The 18028-nt window shown below is 39.6% G+C and overlaps 1 long non-coding RNA gene across 2 annotated transcripts in view; it reads right to left on the minus strand.

Moving 5' to 3' along the window:
- Positions 1 to 6292: 6292 nt before the first annotated feature.
- The window catches only part of LOC112134965 (uncharacterized), a 61965-nt gene continuing 50229 nt past the window's right edge, over positions 6293 to 18028 (minus strand). The window contains exons 3-6 of one of the 2 annotated variants that reach the window (XR_008509708.2): positions 13969 to 14157; positions 12702 to 12855; positions 11024 to 11139; positions 6293 to 7223 (exon numbers count right to left, since the gene is read on the minus strand). This is a non-coding gene — a long non-coding RNA (uncharacterized LOC112134965). The remainder of the gene's footprint in view (positions 7224 to 11023; positions 11140 to 12701; positions 12856 to 13968; positions 14158 to 18028) is intronic. The other variant, XR_008509707.2, reaches the window with a different exon arrangement.

The raw sequence follows: 18028 nt of genomic DNA on the forward strand, positions 1-18028 counted from the left end.
GGGTAACTTTTCATATTTTTTAAAAATACTTTTTTATAGGCTAGAGTGATCTTGTGTAAGCAAGGATAAATCATAGATGTTAGAGAGATGTTTGTCTCTGTGCTGTTTGGTGCAAATTCCATGAAAAAGAGCCAAGGCAGGGGAGTGGGGGTGGTTGTCAGGAAACCAAGGGATGAGATGTTTTTCTTTTTCAAAGATGACACCTGTGATGCCAACTAGTGAGCATGGGCGAACAGAGCGGAAAGGAATTCGTTACAGTCCTAAAGAGGGATAAATGCATCTGGTGTCAGATTAACTCCAGTGAACAGCCTCACTCAGTCCTAAATACTGACTCAAAAGCATGTTGATTTCAGTGTGAGAAAGAGATGTGTAAAGGTGACTTCTCATGAGGTAAAATATAAAGCAACATGCCTAGGTCTTAAAATCATGATGCTGAGTGCAACTATAAGAAAAAATGGGCTTACTGAGATAATGTTATTATGTAATTTAAAACCACATTTGCATATAAAACAACCCTGCCTATTTCTACAGAGGTAGTTGTTTTTTCTTTTTTTTTTTTCTTGTGACAGGGTCTCACTCTGTTGCCCAGCCTGGAGTGCAGTGGCACCATCTCAGCTCACTGTAGTCTTGACCTCCCAGGCCCGAGTGATCCTCCCACCTCAGCCTCCTGAGTAGCTAGGATTACAGGCACAGGCCACCATACCTGGCTAAATTTTTTTGTTTTTTATTTTTAGTAAAGATGAGATCTTACTATGTTGCCCAGGCTGATCTCAAACTCCTGGGCTCAAGTGATCCGCCCACCTCCGTCTCCCAAAGTGCTGAGATTACAGCCACTGCGCCCCCGGCCAAAATGTAATGTTTAAGGACACATATCAAACATATTAGAGAGGTTGCTGATGGGATAGGGAGGATGAGTGTGAGCATCACAGACGAGGGAAAAAGCAAAATGAGACAGTGGCTTTGCCCAGATGGAAAACGAAAATGTGCTATGAGTTAAAGAGTATGATTTTTAAAAGGAGAGAATCTTTTAGTCATTGGTCTTCTCTTTGTTCTGGCTTAATGAATCTGCTGCAAAGGCAAACAGCTTTCAGGCAAACTTGCTGTCCTAGTGGTAACTTTGGCTTCAAGGACTCCTTGAGCAGTTTGGGATGGCTTCCTGAAGGTGACAAAGAGGAGCTGTGTTTTCAGCCAAATATCAGAACCAGGGCCACTGCCTGCCGTCGAACCCCAGCGGGCACCCCCACTTTGTGTTTATCTGTGGTGGCTACGCTTGCCCACCTGGGTGGGAACCCCGAGAATGACTCCAAACTTTTCCAGGGACTGCATCCCAGGGTATTTTTACAATTTATGTGTAGACTTTGTTCTGGTGGAAAAGTTATTTTATGAAGTCAAAACAAGCAATTGGGGTACCTACCTTATGGCATTTTTTACATTGAGAGTGTTAAAAAATACCCCTCCCCCAACCAAAACCCTGACAAATAGAGCCAGGGAAGGCCATGCAAAAAAGGATTCTTGGGCTTGTATGCCTGATAACAAAAAATTATCACAGAAGACTGCAAAAAACACAATCTTGCACAAAGCCCATTGCAACTTTGCACACAACAATGCTTCTGAAGGATATTTGCCCAACAACTGCCTGTCAAAACTGGGCCTGGCATCACCTTTGTTATTGATCTTTGGAGCCAAGGACAATCATTTCAGAATGACCATATAATCTTCCTCATTTTTTCTTTTGTCTTCCTTTACCTCCGTGAATATGCATATAGTTTACTCTGGCTTGCCTATTTCCATTGCAAGGCTCTGTTTCCAAATGAATATCTTTTTCCTGTGGAGAGCCTCTCTCTGTTTGTTATTTAGGTTGATAAGAGAAATGTGAACATTTGAGAGCTCAGGTAAAAGGCATTAGTCTATAGTGAAACTTTTTTGCACCCTTAGATGCTTACTTCCACTACAACTTGCAGGTGGGCCTTGAAAAGTTCTTGGAATAAGTTTGAGCTTTGATCTTGTACGGTTCATTTAGCATAGATTCTCAAAATGTGGTCCCTGAACCCACAGCATCAGCATCGCCTGGAGATTGTTAGAAATGCAAATCATCGGACCTCATTCCAGACCCTGAGCTGGAAACTCTAGGGGCATGGCCAGACCCTCTGTAGCTAAACAAGCCATCCAGGTGGTTTTGATGCAGCTAAAGTTCTGGAACAACTAATGTAGCCGCATTTTGAAAACTTGGCTGTACAGGCCTCCCTAGCTGGTAAGCTGGTAACATTTTTTGTTTGTTTGTTTGTTTTGATACAGGGTCTTGCTCTGTTGACCAGACCGTGACCTCCTGGGTTCAAGCGATTCCCCACCTCAGCCTCCTGAGTAGCCGGGGCTACAGGTATGCGCCACCACCATGCCCAACTACTTTTTGTATTTTTTTTGTAGAGATGGGGTTTTAGCCCAGGCTAGTCTCAAACTCCTGGACTCAAGCAATCTGCCCGCTCTGGCCTCACAAAGTGCTGGGATTATAGGCATGAGCCACTGTGCCCGGCCCTGCCAGCTTTGTATAAGCTGAGGAGTTTTTAAAAATACCTAGACTCAGGGCAAACCCCAGACACTTAAATCAAATTCTCTGGGAGGTGAAGCCCAGGCACTGGTATTTTTAAAGTCTCTACAGATGGTTCTAATGTGCTGCTAAGTTAGAGAACTGCTGATCTAGACCAGGGCTTTTCAAACTTAACGTGCACGTGAATTACCTGGACCTTGTTAAAATGCAGATTCAGTCTGCATAGGCCTGGGGTGGGGCCTGAGCTTCTGCATTTTTAACAAGTCTCTAGGGGATGCTGCTGCATCTGGGCTGCTAACTACACTTGGAGATAGGAGGTTCTGGAGAGCAGAGGAAAGAGCATGAACCATAACCTAGGGGTTGGTAGTCCTGACTTCTGAGCCAAGGTTTGCCTTTATGTGGCTGGCAACTTGTTTGGACTCCTACCTTAATTCTTTGGGCCCAAGGTTTGTCCTGCCTCAGAAGGATGTCAAGAAAATAGAGTGAGTAATGCAGAATTGTTTCTTAAAGTGTGTGCGGATGCTCCATGAATTTAGAGAGTATATGGATGCACATTACTAAATCTTAATAGTCGTGAACATGTTGTTATGAGTACTTAGAACAAATAATAATGGCTTTTGATGTATAGTAGTAATAAAGCTACCTTTTAAAAGGCATGTATTTAAGTTTCAAAAGTGGGGCTATTTAAAAATATATGAATAAATAATAGTAGAGGTAATTGACAGAGCAAAATTATGAAGGCAGGATGAGAATGACTCAAGTTAGGGAAATGCTGAGAAAGCAGATGCCCAAGGGCTATGAAAACTTAAAAAAAACAGGTAGCACTTAATTTTGATTGGCTGAATGAGATGATGTGTTTGATCATTTATGGGGTTGGCATTTGGCAACATGCACTGGGTGGCTGGGATCACTATTTATTAAAACATATTTGAGTATCTACTTTGCACTAGATACTCTTTTAGTCTCTTGGAAAAGGGATTGGGGGGGCAGGCAGGACAAAAATAAATCATTTATGCCCACAAGAAAATTGCAGTAAGATAAAAGTCATGAAATAAACTGTGTGCTTCTAATTTAATATTTTTTTATAGATTATGAGAAAAAAGTTTTGCTCACTATTGGCTAGGAAAGCTTTCTTAGCACGACCATTCATTCTTGCACAAATCAAAATCAAGATGAGCCAGATTTAATTTAACATTTTTTATAGATTATGAGAAAAAAGTTTTGCTCACTATCAGCTAGGAAAGCTGTCTTAGCACAATCATTCATTCTTGCACAAATCAAAATCAAGATGAGCCAGAAGGCTCCATTCCGACAGCTTCTAATGGAGAAGCTACATTTACTGGACATGGGGAAAATTGCTGGGCTCTAAGGACTGTGCTCATTTCTTGAACTAGATAAATGGTCTTGGTGTAGCATAACACCAAAACTTCTTGTCTCAGCCCGTAAGGACAGAATTCAATGAGCCTGAAAAGGAAGTCAGTGACTCCGACTCAACAAAGAATGTTCTGTGATTCCTAAAGAAGGATGCAAGAGTGTGGCACAATTCAACCATAGTCTGTGGTCCCGTGCCTCTGCCTTAACATGAGCGGGATTTCCCAGCTGGTCATTTTCTTCTTATCTAAGACCTTGGGACAAATTACTTGACCTCCTCTGGGCTTCAGTACTCCTACTCATCAAATTACAGGACTGGGCAGTCGTTAGGCTCTCTTTAGGCATCATATTTTAGTTTCTGTGATTTTAAATTTGAGAAGGGGTGTCTAAGGGAGAATACATAGGGGAGGGGGAAAGGCTTATTAAAAGTGTAGTTAGACACTGAATTTTTAAGAATTGCATTTTGTAATAATACCTTTACCTAATCAGGACTGATAATCTTACCTGATGATAGCACCTGGAGGAATGGCTGCATTAAAAAATAAAAATGAAATAAAACAAGACCTTATTTGAACTTAGCAATAATGCTGATTGCTCTTTTTGATTTGAGGAGGTTATAGCTGTCGTAAATGCTTGAATTGGGTCTGCCCAGGCAAAATGGAGTCAAGAGTCCATGTCTGATGAATTGTAACAATGTAGACAATAAAAAGAGTTGCTTAAACTGCCCCTCTTTTACCAAAACACATTTACAAATGAAAGAACAACATTTCCATTTAAAAAAAATTTTTTTTGAGATGAAGTCTTGCTTTGTCACCCAGAGTGGAGTGCAGTGGTGCGATCTTGGCTCACTGCAAACTTTGCCTCCCAGGTTCAAGTGATTCTCCTGCCTCATCCTCCCGAGTAGCTGGGACTACAGGCGCCCACCACCATTCCTAGCTAATTTTTGTATTTTTAGTAGAGATAGGGTTTCACCATGTTGGCCAGGCTGGTCTCAAACTCCTGACCCCAAGTGATCCGCCGACCTCGGCCTCTGAAAGTGCTGGGATTACAGGCGTGAGCCAACACGCCTGGCCAAAAAATTTCCATTTTTAATTGCAGGGTCTGGGGAATTAAAATGCATCCATAATTTCTTGCATCTCTCCACTCGGGATTGCATGAATGCAGAGGGATGGGGAGGACTTCTTGAGGCAAGTATCCCCCTCTTGTCACCTGCCATCTGGAGAGAGAGGGCTGTGATTTATCTCACTTTAATCAGGAAGGACCCAATGGGAGGATGGAGAGGTCTGATGGCTTTGTTGCTCCATGTGGGAAAGAAACGGACAGAGTGAATTTGTGTATGATCCCTAAGGAGAAAGCGTCTTTGTGCTATATTTCTTTTTGACCTAGAGCCCCTGAAAGCAAGCTAGTTACAAGTTGAAATAGGCCGTTTCTAAAGTGTGATTTTGTTTGTGTATGGGCCTTGATTACAAAGGGGAAAAAAAAACCGCTTAATTTACATACACCAGATGTAGTGCAGGATCCCCCGGGCTATCTTTTCAGGTATCAGGAAACTTTGATGAAAGTCACTTGTCTCATCTAGGAGTCATTTCATATTGTTTAGCAGAGCCTGATATTAACATTTCCTTCCAACCGTTTACTGGAATCTGTGTGTTCCCTTCAAGTGATGCATACCAGGTGCACAGGCTTCCTGCCACTGTCATCCTAATCTTTCCGTGCAGACAGGAGCAGAGGGGAGAGCGCTGAGCCAGGCCCCAGCTTGCTTTTCTTTCCTGACTCAGCCCGGCTCCGCTGCACTTCTCAACTCTTGCTGTAGGTGGTGCTATTTGACCATTTTCTTCATGTGAACCTCCACTAGGTAATATAAATTCATTCGGAGGATGACCTGATATCAAAAAAATATTCCTTTTGATTAGTAGAATCAACTTATTTCTTCACACGATACTCTTCCCACTGAGACACATGGAGACAATTCTGACTCCAGGTTTGCAACATTGAGATTTCTCTCAGATGCAATTAAAAAAAAAAAGCATTTTGAATGGCACAGTGATGCCTGGTGCATGATCATGTTTGTCTGCTCAAACATAAAAGGGAAACTGGTGGGTTTGAGGATGCCCAGCAGCACGACAGCTGCCAATGTAAATGAGCGGTGTGGGGGGGGGGCGGGGGGGACTACTAACTTCAGAATATGAGCTGATCGTTTATATGTTTTAAAAAAAAAAAAAAAAAGTCAAAAGGGAGCCCAGGATGGTGCAGGAAAAAGGAGAAGGGAGGATTTTCCTTGCAGCTAATCGGGAGAGTTCAAAAGGGCTGATTACATGTGTGAAAGCCTTAAGTTATTTTTTTAAAAAATGTGAAAGTTTGCATGTATGTATGTATGTATAGTTTCGTGTATTACCATTATTATTGCAATCAGCAAATGGATTTACTTCCTTTATCTCGTGGGCTCCTTCCTACTCACTTCTGGCAGCCCTTTTTCCTTTCTCCTTCATCCCAGAACACCAAAGAACAGATGCGCTTCCTAACCCTGGCTCCAGGGGACTTTATACAATGTAAACAGTGCATCTCTAAAGTGGTTCACTGCTTAGAGAACTTGTGTCCCATTTTAAAACTGTGACTCCTTTATATTTTGCAGTGCTTATTTTAATAAGAGACATTGGACTTGTGACTTATTTTTCATGGAGGAGTGAGCTTAATGGCTGAAAGTAATCGATAAACTTGTTTTTCCTCTGATGCCATCAGCCAAGGTCCTATGGCAATAATAAGAGGATGACACTGGTCTGGCAACACTTCCATAGCATATTTGGACCATTTTTTCCCCCAGAATGCACATGCAATAGCTTTGGTTTGGTAAGAGAGAGATGGTGTACTTGGTTTCCTTCTGTCACACTTTTGGTGAAATGAATTAGACTTTTAAATCAGGAAATTCAGCGAGATGAGTTAGATTTTCACACAAGAGCAGTGGAGGACTTCCAGCTGGTTGGGGGAATGATACGGAAATATCTTGCTAAATCAGGGTCTGGTGGAATGCTGCTCCCCTGGCAGGCTCCTCTTCACAGGGAGCAATCTGTAGGTTGCTTATAGAACAGAATGAGCAGGAGGCATAGCATGGTCTTGCTCGTGGGAAGACCCGGTGTTCAGATGTTTGTCATTAGGAACTGGGTGTGGGCTTTTCCAAGTTAAACTGAAGCAGCAGTTCTATTAGGAAGAGTCTCCCAGATCAGCATCTTCTGTTTCTGGATACTCTCCCTTTGAAAAGCCAGATTTCAGCAAAAAGCTTTGCTAATGGTGAAATTGCACAATTGAAACCCTATGGGAGCAATGGGAAAGATGGAGAAAGAGGTGGTTATATCATGTACTTCAACAGTTTATTTAGAGGCTGTTGACATTAGAATAACAAGCCAAGACAAACAAGAATACTCATTTTGGATGAAAATATTGTCTTTTCATGTTATTGTAGATAGCTGAGTCCTAAGACTTATACAGAAACACACTTTCCTAATGAGTGGCTGATTTTTCTGGTTGTGCAAGTAATATCCAAATTATTATACAAATTTTTGGCTCAGGAGCAAACATTGTATTACATATTGAGCTAATCACTTGCCCTTTCTAAGGTAAGCCTTTACCTCTGCTTTCCCTTCATCTTGTCATTTCTGTTTGTTGGGTACAGGTTTCCTGTTGGTTCTTTCTATTGGCTCCGATGTAACATGAATGAAGTTCTTAACATCCTTTCAGACATAAACACAACTTAGCTCATTGTTTCTGAGTTCATATAGAGGTTTTCTTGCCCCTGAGACTTTCATGTCAGACAGCTGGATGTTGCTGTGTTCAAGGCTCTATATGTTGATTTTGTATCCTACAACTTTACTGATTTCACCTATCAGTTCAGTTCTAACAGTTTTCAAATTTTATTTATTTGTTTTTGTTTTTTAAATATTGTATGTTTCATTTTAGAGTCAGGAGGGTAGATGTACAGGTTTCTTACACAGGTATATTGCTGGTGCTGAGGTTTGGGCTTCTAATGATCCCACCGCCCAAGCAGTGAGCATAGTACTCCATAGGTAGTTTTTCAACCCTTGCTCCCACCATCCTTCCCTCCCACCTTTGGAATCCCCAATGTCTGTTGTTCCCTTCTTTGTGTTGAGTGCTAACCTTTTTTTAGTGAAGTTTGTAGGGTTTTCTATATGTAACAAGATCATGCTGTCAGCAGAGACAATTTCACTTCTTCCTTTCCTATTAGGATGCCTTTTATTTCTTTCTTTTGCCTAATTACCCTGAGAAGTGGTGTCCGTGGGCATCCTTGCCTTGTTCCTGATGGCAGAGGAAAAGTTTCAACTTTTCACCATTGATTATGGTGTTAGCTATGGGTTTGTCATATATGGCCTTTATTTTGTTGGGATACAGTCCCTCAATACGTGATCTGTTGGGTGGTTTTTTTTTAACCATGAAAGGGTTTCGAATTTTGTCAAAAGCTTTTTCTATATCTATTGAGATGGCCATATAGTTTCTATCCTTTATTTTTCTAATATGGTATATTATATGTATTGATTTGCTTATGTTGAACCATGACATGATCATGGTGAATGATTCTTTCAATGTGCTGTTGAATTTGGTTTGCTAGGATTTTGTTGAGGATTTTTGCATCTATGTTGATCAAGGATACTGGCCTGTAATTTTCCTTTCTTGTAGTGTTCTTGTCTGGCTTTGGAATCAGGGTAATGCTGGCCTTGTAAGATGAGTTTGGAAGTATTCCCTCCACTTCAGCTTTTTGGAAGAGTTTGAGAAGGACTGGTATTAGTTCTTCTTAAAATATTTGGTAGAATTAATCTGGGAAGCCATCTGGTTTTGGATTTTTCATTGATAGGAGACATTTTCTTACTGATTCAGCCTCCTTACTTGCTATTAGTCTGTTCAGATTTTCAAATTTCTTCATGAGTCAATCTTGGTAGGTTTTATGTGTCTGGGAATTTATCTATTTCTTCTAGATGATCCAGCTGGTTAGTGTGTAATTATACCTAGCAGTTTCTTAGGATCCTTTGTATTTCTGTGATATTGGCTATGATGTTTCATCTTTCATTTCTGATTTTTTGCTATATTGAAAACATGAGGCATAGCAGGTAGGGGGCACTGGTCAGTACTTGGGGTATAAACTGGCAGATGTTAAGGTGGGTGATTCTGGTTAACTCAGAAACCCCGAAGTCCCGTGTGGAAGAATTAACTGCCTGTACTCTCCTAGTAATGTATATCCTTGGTCAAAAAAAGACCCAGCTGAGAATGTTGGATGAAGGGACCAAATCAATATTCATCATTATATTGAAAACAAGTCAGATTGGCTGTGGTCTTTTGACAGCAGGTCAGTGTCTAAGTCTATTAGAACAAAGTTAGGGCAGGTTCAAGAGAGAATCCTGAGATCGGTATTCTTTGTTCCATCCAACCTTGCCTTTCAGTTTCTTCTCCCCATGCCTCCAGGATGTCCCTGCACAGCCCATAGGGCCCCCTCCTTCAGTACCTTGCCTTACGAAGGGGAGAAAATGAGTTTTCCAATGTTAGCATATATTTAGCCTTCCAAGATTTCTATTTCTATTTTAGGGGAGCTCTAGGAAAACAGCAGATGACTCTAAATCCCCAGGTAAAAATCTGAAATGGTGGAATTTCATATGACCAGGAGACATATTTTGGGGCAAGTGGGCTTTTCACAATCAGCTGGACATGAAGGCATCTGCTTCTTCTATGCCTAAAATATTCCTTCAATTTAGTAGTTTAATTCCTCTTCCTCTTTTTCAAATTTCAAGACAATACATGTAGTGACTGAACAATTTGAATCCAAGTTTCACTATTTAACTGCCAGTGTGACCTTGGGCGAGTCACTTAATCTTTTCAAGGCTCAATTTCATCATGTAAAGTAGAATTACAAAAAATCCCTGACTTACAATATTTTGACTTATGATTTTTCAACTTTAAGATAGTTTGAAGGCAATACACATTCAGCAGAAGCTGTACTTTGAATACCCATACAACCATTCTGTTTTCCACTTTCAGTACAGTATTCATTACATTACATGAGATATTCAAAGCCCACTTTATTATAAAATGGGCTTTCTGTTAGATGATTTTGCCTAACTGTAGGTTAATGTGAGTGTTTAAGGTAGGCCAAGCTAAGCTATGATGTTTAGTAGATTAAGTGTATTAAATGCATTTTCAGCTTACAATATTTTCGTAAGTTTATTGGAATATAACCCCGTTATAAATTGAGGGGTATTTGTAATAATGATATCTCTTCAAGGAGACTTTATGAGCCTCTCATAGGAAAATGCATACACAGATGCATATAAATATGCAATCTTTCTTTTCCATACATATGATATTCTTTAAGGATATTCAAAAATCTGGAAACAGTTGCCTCCAGGGAGATAAATGGTGGTGGGTTGGGAAACTTTTAACTGTATACGCTTTTGTACCTTTTGCATTTTGAATCAGATGAATGTATAATCTACATAAAATATTAAGATTAAAACATCACCGAATAACTTATCAGGAGTTTGGTAAACATAAAGGAAGGCCACCTATGGTGGCTGTATTTTATTCAGTGTTGGTCACTGTTGGGCACTTCCTAGAGCTTATTTCATTTCATCCTCACAAGTGCTGTAGGAGGAAGGGGCCCCAGAGGGATTCATGGTTAGAATAGCAGAGTGGGAACATTTGGCAGCTATATTCTGTGTAGGTGATAGCTTTAAAAATATTTTTGTTATAAAATGTTTCAAACATACAAAAAATATAGAGAAGCAGTTTTCTATAGTTATTAAATGTTCTTAATGGGTAGTCATATAAATTATCATCCAAAGTGGGATATTCTTGAGAGAAAAAGGAGGTTCTATTTATAACTATGGTGGGATAACAAACTTAAGATGAACAGCTCTAGACAAACTGGGTTGTATGGTCCCTGGAAAACAAGGATTACTGTAAATGTGAGTCCCACCTTGTGCTTCTTCCTGGCCCACGTTCTTTCTGTCCCACCAAGAAAATATGATCTTGATACAGATGTTCATTGTGTCAAGGCAACCATGGCAACCATGATCTAGATACATTGTTCAAGTTTTATGCTGATCCTACCTATATATGTCTCAGGAACTTTCCAGAGATTCCTTTGAGTGCTTCTAAATTTTGCATAAACGGTATGTTGTCCCTTGTCTCTTTTTTAAACCAGTAAGCCATTTTCCCTTCTTTTCCTGGAAAATTAAAGGAACAAGGACCAGGAAATAACAATGTATTAGCTAAGGTTCTGTTGATTGAAAGCAACAGAACCTAATTCTGGCTAGCTTAAACCATGCTAGGATTTAATGAAGAATACTGCAGAATCTTAGATATCTTATGACTGGGAAAGAAGTGGTTCAGGCAGTTCCTGGGATGTCAGCAACAGGTAGCTGTCAATTAACTGCCCCCACACCACCCACTGCTGCCATCATCAATATAGCACACCACAATGGCTCCCAGCCTCTGTGTGTCTGGGTTCCGGTGTTCAAATTCTAGAGACAGCAAGAGAAATCCCATTGAGTCAGGGATCCTTTCCTGGGTCACCCTCCCTGCATATGGTCAGAAATGCAGGATTATGTAGTAAAGACACAGCTACTGAGGGCCCACTTCACTGTATTGGGACCATTTGCAGGGGAGGCAAAATTGTGAGCTACGCACTTAAAGAGGTGATAACCATAAGTTTGCAGGAAAAAAAATTGGAGAAGAGAAGGATAACACTATGCTACGATTTCTTCTGAAAATGGACAAAGGGAATAGCATTTCCATTTGGAAATTCTCTCCTGGCATTTCAATATTTATGGATTCTGAATTCTGAGAAAAATCAGTTGAGAAATTAGGAAAATGGGAAGGAACATTCTAATTTTCCTGTGAGAATTACAGCTTAATAGTCAGTATAGAGAACTTACTGGCTTGAAGAAATGCACTGCCTTCAAGTCAAGCAAGATGAGGAAGCGCTGACATGTGGAGATGAAAGTTAAGGTGAACAGGACAGGAGCAGTAAAGGAGCCTCAGTCAGAATTTCTTGTTATCTGTTGCTGTGTTATAAGTGTGTGTTCATGGCCTTGTCCACTGCTAACAGTGAACCATTTCTGCAAATAAACCTTAATGTGTTCATAGACATAGTATATGTTTTACAAATCCTATGAGAGGTGTTCTAAGAAATGCCAAGTTTTAGAAACAAAATATGCCCTTAAATCGGCAATTTTGACAGTTGCTTCTTTCTAGTGCTGTTCTTCTTGCCAGGAGATCAGAATGTTACGTTATTTAAATAGTATTGGAGGGGATGATTGATGCCTTGTTTAACAGTGTCATGTAAACAATGATTAAAGCATTAAGTATTTGTGGTGTTACCTTTCGATCTTTAAAGGACTTTTCTTTAGCATTTTTTTTGTGATAATATTCATTTCTTTTTAATGTTTTTCTCTATTAATGCTATTGGATTTTATAATCTTGTTACAATATGTTGGCTCATAATAATTATAATAATAAATCATCATTTGTTATCATATCTTTTTAAAACAGAAGACTACTAAAACTTTTCATATAATCCTGTTACAGAAAAAACGACTATTTCTTGTTATTATAGTCACTTATTATTTTTCAAAAACTTGTTAAGTGAAGTGTTATGAAAATCACATGAATCTGGGAATTCCCAAGCATTCTCAGAAATTCTATTTCCTTGTTCCCAAATCCCAGTGATTAATATCTGCCAGGAGTCGGAAAACAGTGAAAGGAAGTAACATCCTATGTTGGATACCTGGTAGGGTTAGTGAAGAAACGTTATTGCTGAGCTCTGTGTTACGCTCATGAATGATGCCATTGAGGAAGTCACATTTGTTGAAAGGAATGCAGATACACAAAGAGTTTTGCTGCTGTCTGTTGGATAAGAACACCCCGGTCGATTTCAGCTCCTATTGTAAGTTAGAAAAATCAATCCAATGATAAATGAAAAGTGACCAGTGTACTGGGAAATAACTTATTTTTTGGTTTCAGAGGAAATTTTAGAAACAGTGCAAGTGAAATGTAAAAACAAACTATGAATAGGTTCATGAATTTCCCTCTGAAGCTGATAGCCGTATTTTAGCAGATGGAACTCCTACCATTAGCCCAACTCTTGGGTTGAAACAGTATGTCCAGGAAACCCTATGTTAAAACGCAATGTGTTGGGGATATTGTTCCTCTATTTGCTTGAGTTAATTTCCAAATTAGTGTACTCTCGCTTAGCTGTGCTCTGGGGGAATGAACAAAAGATTGGTAAACTCTGATGGAGAACACTGGTCAGGCAGGGCACATAGAATCCCTGGGGATGGTGGTTCCTGATAAATGAGAGAGGAGGACCTGAGCCAGGCTTGGGCTGGGTTGGAGGAACATGAAGATGGGATCTACTCACAACCCCCAAAACTGAGGGGTCCTGATAACACATTATTTCACCCTCAGCCATGCAAATTCATTATTTTTATGGATAAAATAGCTTTAAAAAACTAATTTACATTGGAATGTTAAACTATTTATATAGAGATTAGAAATATTTATATAGAGATTATTGGGAATCTCCTCCTAAAGCCCAAACATAAAAACTACCAAAAAAAAAAAAATTTCGTGTAGGCTAAGATTGCAAATGACTGATGGAATGTAATTTAAATTAAACATGGAAAATATATTTCCTCTTTAATAAAGATCTAAATTCTATTCTTTTTAGGAGGCTTCAGAAATGAAATTCAACTATTAAAAAAAGTATAGAGAAGCCTTTAGAAAATAAACTTTTCTTTTGCTGTATTATAAAATAAAGAACTTTGATGAGAATAGTTCTAAAGTTTTTAATAATCGATTACACTGATGTTTCTAGGTATTGTGGGAAACACCTAGAAATTAAATCTTCATCTTTGGCAGATCAGAGGCCTATTATTTTTAGGTAAAACAATTAAAATCTGCTTTTAATAAATCACAGATTTTGCAAGTTAGCCATTAATAGTAAGTGCTTTTCAAAGTTGGGCTCAATACATGAAAAAGCCAGAAAAACATACCTGCATTAGTTTTGCCCATCAACTTCTTATGCTGGCCTCAGGAGATTTATTAACAGCATTCAATATTTTAGGTAGGCTGGATGTGGTGGCTCAAGCCTGTAATCCCAGCACTTTGGGAGGCTGAGGTGGGAGGATGGCTTGAGGCCAAGAGTTCGAGACCAGCCTGGTCAACACAGCCCCTACGTCTCTCTGAAAAGAAAAAAAAAATTTAGGTATCCTGTGGCTACCTCCAAAAACAAACTCCAGAGGAATTGAATTTTTTTTTAATTTGTTTCATGTGTTGGGATAATGGATTCTTTTGCAGTTACTTACAAAGAATTTAGGGGTCAGTAAAAATATTTTTTCATCCTTAATAACACGAATTCTCTAATTTGTATGTGATATAATGCTAGCTGTTGTGCCAAAAGGGTTACATAGACATAATCCATGCCCATTTTCAAAGATAATACTAATATAGAGAATAAGAATCATTATTATTGTAGTAATTATTATTTTAGTAATAGTAATGATCATAACAATTACATCAAACACTTATTAAACCCTTATTATGTGACAGGTACTGTGTAAGCAATTTCCACATATTAGCTCTTTAAATGTGATCACCAACCCCATGAGGTAGGTAGCATTACGTCCATTTTATAGATGCAGAAACTGAGCTTTGAAGAGGGAAAGCAACTTGCCCAAGGCCATGCAGGCAGTCACTGATAAGGGTGGGAAGCAAGAAGTTGAAGTCTGAGATGTAAGTTCACAGACACAAGTACACAAACACATACAAGATACTCGTATGACATGTGGGGTTGCTTGAAATATGTAATTGACTTTCCCCAGCACCAGAAAGTGTTTGGACAGATTTCAAAGGGATCTAGCACTTCCTTAGAGGACTGCCCTGTGACATTTTTCCGTGTGCTTTTCTACCTCTTGTCCTATACTTTTGGCATTTCTTCTGCTCTTAGAGGCAATGAGTCAACAGCATATTTTTAGCACCTCCTGTGTGCATAGAAGTGGCCTCTGACTCAATGGGAGTGTATAACTACCATGGGCCAAATCAACATGCTTTCCTGTCAGCCAGGGGAGTATAGAAGAACACGCTCCCCTGATTCCAACAGAACTTGCTGCCACTCTGATGTCTTCATTGTAAGGCCTCTAAATGAATGTTCAAGAAATTCATGTTAAAGGCACGTGTCATATGTGTAACTTGTAAACATTTGTGTACTTGTCTCTGTGTCCTTACACCTGAGGCTTCAACTCTTGTTTTTACCTTTATCAATGACTACCTGTGTGCTGTGTGGCTTTGGACCAATTGCTCTCCCTCTCTAAAGCTCAGTTTCTGCATCTGTAAAATGGATATAATGCCATATATACATAGATATAGATATACATACACAAATATATGTACACATATATTTGTGTGTATATACATACATATAATATATATGTATGTATATACATATATATGTGTGTATATACATATATAATATACAAACTGAAATATGTAGTTATATAAATATTTCAGTTTAAGTCTCAAAAATCACTGGAGGGTATTTTTATAATACCCTTCAGCAATTTTACCTGCTGCCTTTGCACATTCTGGTGAATTTCTAAATGGAAGTCTGATAGAGATTAATCTTTTAATGTATCATAAATAAAAAGGAAAATCACAGAATGATGTAGCTGGAGAGGACCCTGGGGATCTAAAGTGTTTCATGAAAGATTAATGTCCTTAATCTGTTTGTAAGTATTTTGGAAAAATCCTCCATGGTCAAATAAAACTTGGCAATGTTGGATTAAAGTTAAATAGGTTTTTTTTCTGCAGAACTTCACAGTCTTTAATATGCTAATGTGTTTTGTGAATCTACAAGAAATGAAGTATTTCAATACTTATTTTACCCAGATTCTCATTTTGGGACAGGCTGGTCAAGCTGAGTCAGCTAGTGTATTCTCTAGATGGAGATGATGGCTGATGCCTTTTTGAGAGCAAGAGAGTCCCCAGGGGAAGCAAGGATATATCAGTTGCTCCTATTTCATACCAAGGATCCTCAGTCTTTAGAGGCTCAGAGAAGGCTGAAAGGCTACTCTAGGCTATCAGGGCTACCATTCATTGTGACCCAGGCTACAGAGAAGCTTTGAGCTCAGTGCAAAGGAGTGACCAGCCCTTGAGAATCAGGAACATTTATTTATTCCTGACCTAGTCCACTGAGGACATACAAGGAGTGGGGAAGGGGAGTGTCACCAGCTGTGGTTACAAGCTAGTCTGATTCTCTTTCACTAAGAAAATTGGTCCCTGTGAGTTTAGGTTGGGAAGCACCAGGTTAAAAAACTTTTAGGCCAGGAGTGGTGGCCACTGTACTCCAGCCTGGGTGACAGAGTGAGAATCTGTCTTAAAAAAAAAAAAGTTAATTGATGTCTTCTATTGAAGACCTCTCAGAACTTTTAATACGAAAGTGTGCATTGTGAAGAATGGCAGTAGAGTATACAGGAGTTTTAAAAGCTACTTGGTCATGAAACTCTTGCTTTGTGCAGGATTTGAGGGGCACTAACATTCTGAGGAAAATATTTTGGGAAACATTGATCTAATCCAAACTTCTCATTTTACCAGCAAACAACTGTGGGGCCCTCTAAGTTTCCTTTCTCCATCATTGTGACAAATTCATTGGAATTAATTCAATTAAACCTGGGGTCAGCTTTGAAGAGATTTATTTAGCAGGTAAATCTGTTTTGTACATTTTGAGGGAATTCTGAGTTTCCATAGTCAAAAACCATAGATCAATTTAACCAACCTTTATGGAATATCACCTATGGCCCAAAGACCCTTTAGCTACAGTGATGGTCTACAAAAATATAAACTGTAATTCTTGCAATACAGGAGATTAGTAATAATGGTAAATATAATGATGATGACACCATGAATAGCTAACATTTATTGAATGCCTTTCTATTAGGCACTTTATTAAGTATTTTAATCCTCCCAACAATTTATGTGGTAGGGATTATAATAATTCCCATTTTATAGTGAGGACGCTGAGGTTAGGAAATTATCCTAACCTAAACGTTAGGTATAAGCATGAATAGAAAGGTGTTATCAGCCTATAAGACATTCCTTTATGAGTGATACAAAGTGCTATATAAATTCAGAGAAAAGAAAAACAGTTTTAGAAAGCCTTAATCAGTGAGTGTGAAGCCCAGTTACTGTTTGGTTGCCCATCTGTCCTCCCTCTGGGGATCAGCACCCCCTTACTTTGGAAGAATTGTTTTCCTTTTCACTGTAAGGTTCTTTCTGGCTATGTGGTGGGGCACATTGCCTCAAACTAGCCCTGTTCCAGTCTTTGAGAACTTTGAAATTGGAACCAAGGGAAGAGGATTGCCTCTCGAATGGTAATTCTCTAAAATCTAGTCTGAGGTGCTGGTGCCTAGTCCCTGGGTCTGTGGAAGGAGCTGGGGTGTGAGAGGGGAGAATGATGTTGATGTCAATAAAGAGGCAGGTGCTAGGAGCAGAAAGATGGAGGCCTGGAGGGTTTCTGGGCATCTCTGAGGCTTAGGGTTTGGATCATTGTCTTCGTTACTGGAACAAAGGATTTACCATACCTGCTCTTCTGGGAATGAAACTGTCCTGCTTTGCAAAATAAAATGTCATTAGAAAGAGATCTTAAAAACCCCACACCATAGAGAGGTGCACAGATCCCTAGAAGTGTTAAGGTTCTGTCTGTTGGGTGCTAAGCCAAGACTCTTAAGTACGTTCTAAAGAGAAACTGGTGTGTGTAGGCTGTGCACTCCCAGGGAGATAAAAAGTTAGGAACTTTATGGGTTGGGCTTGGTGGCTCACACCTGTAATCCCAGCACTGCGGGAGGCTAAAGCGGGCGGATTGCTTGAGCTGAGGGGTTCGAGACCAGCCTAGGCAACATGGTGAAACCCCATGTCTACAAAAACTACAAAAATTAGCTGGGCGTGGTGGCATGTACCTGTAGGCAGGAGGATCGCTTGAGCCCAAGAGGGAGAGGGTGCAGTGAGCCATGATTGTGCCACTGCACTCCACCTGGTTGACAGGAACTTTATGGGGAATGG

The sequence above is a fragment of the Pongo abelii genome, chromosome 13 (assembly GCF_028885655.2).
Source record: "Pongo abelii isolate AG06213 chromosome 13, NHGRI_mPonAbe1-v2.0_pri, whole genome shotgun sequence".
NCBI lineage: Eukaryota > Metazoa > Chordata > Mammalia > Primates > Hominidae > Pongo > Pongo abelii.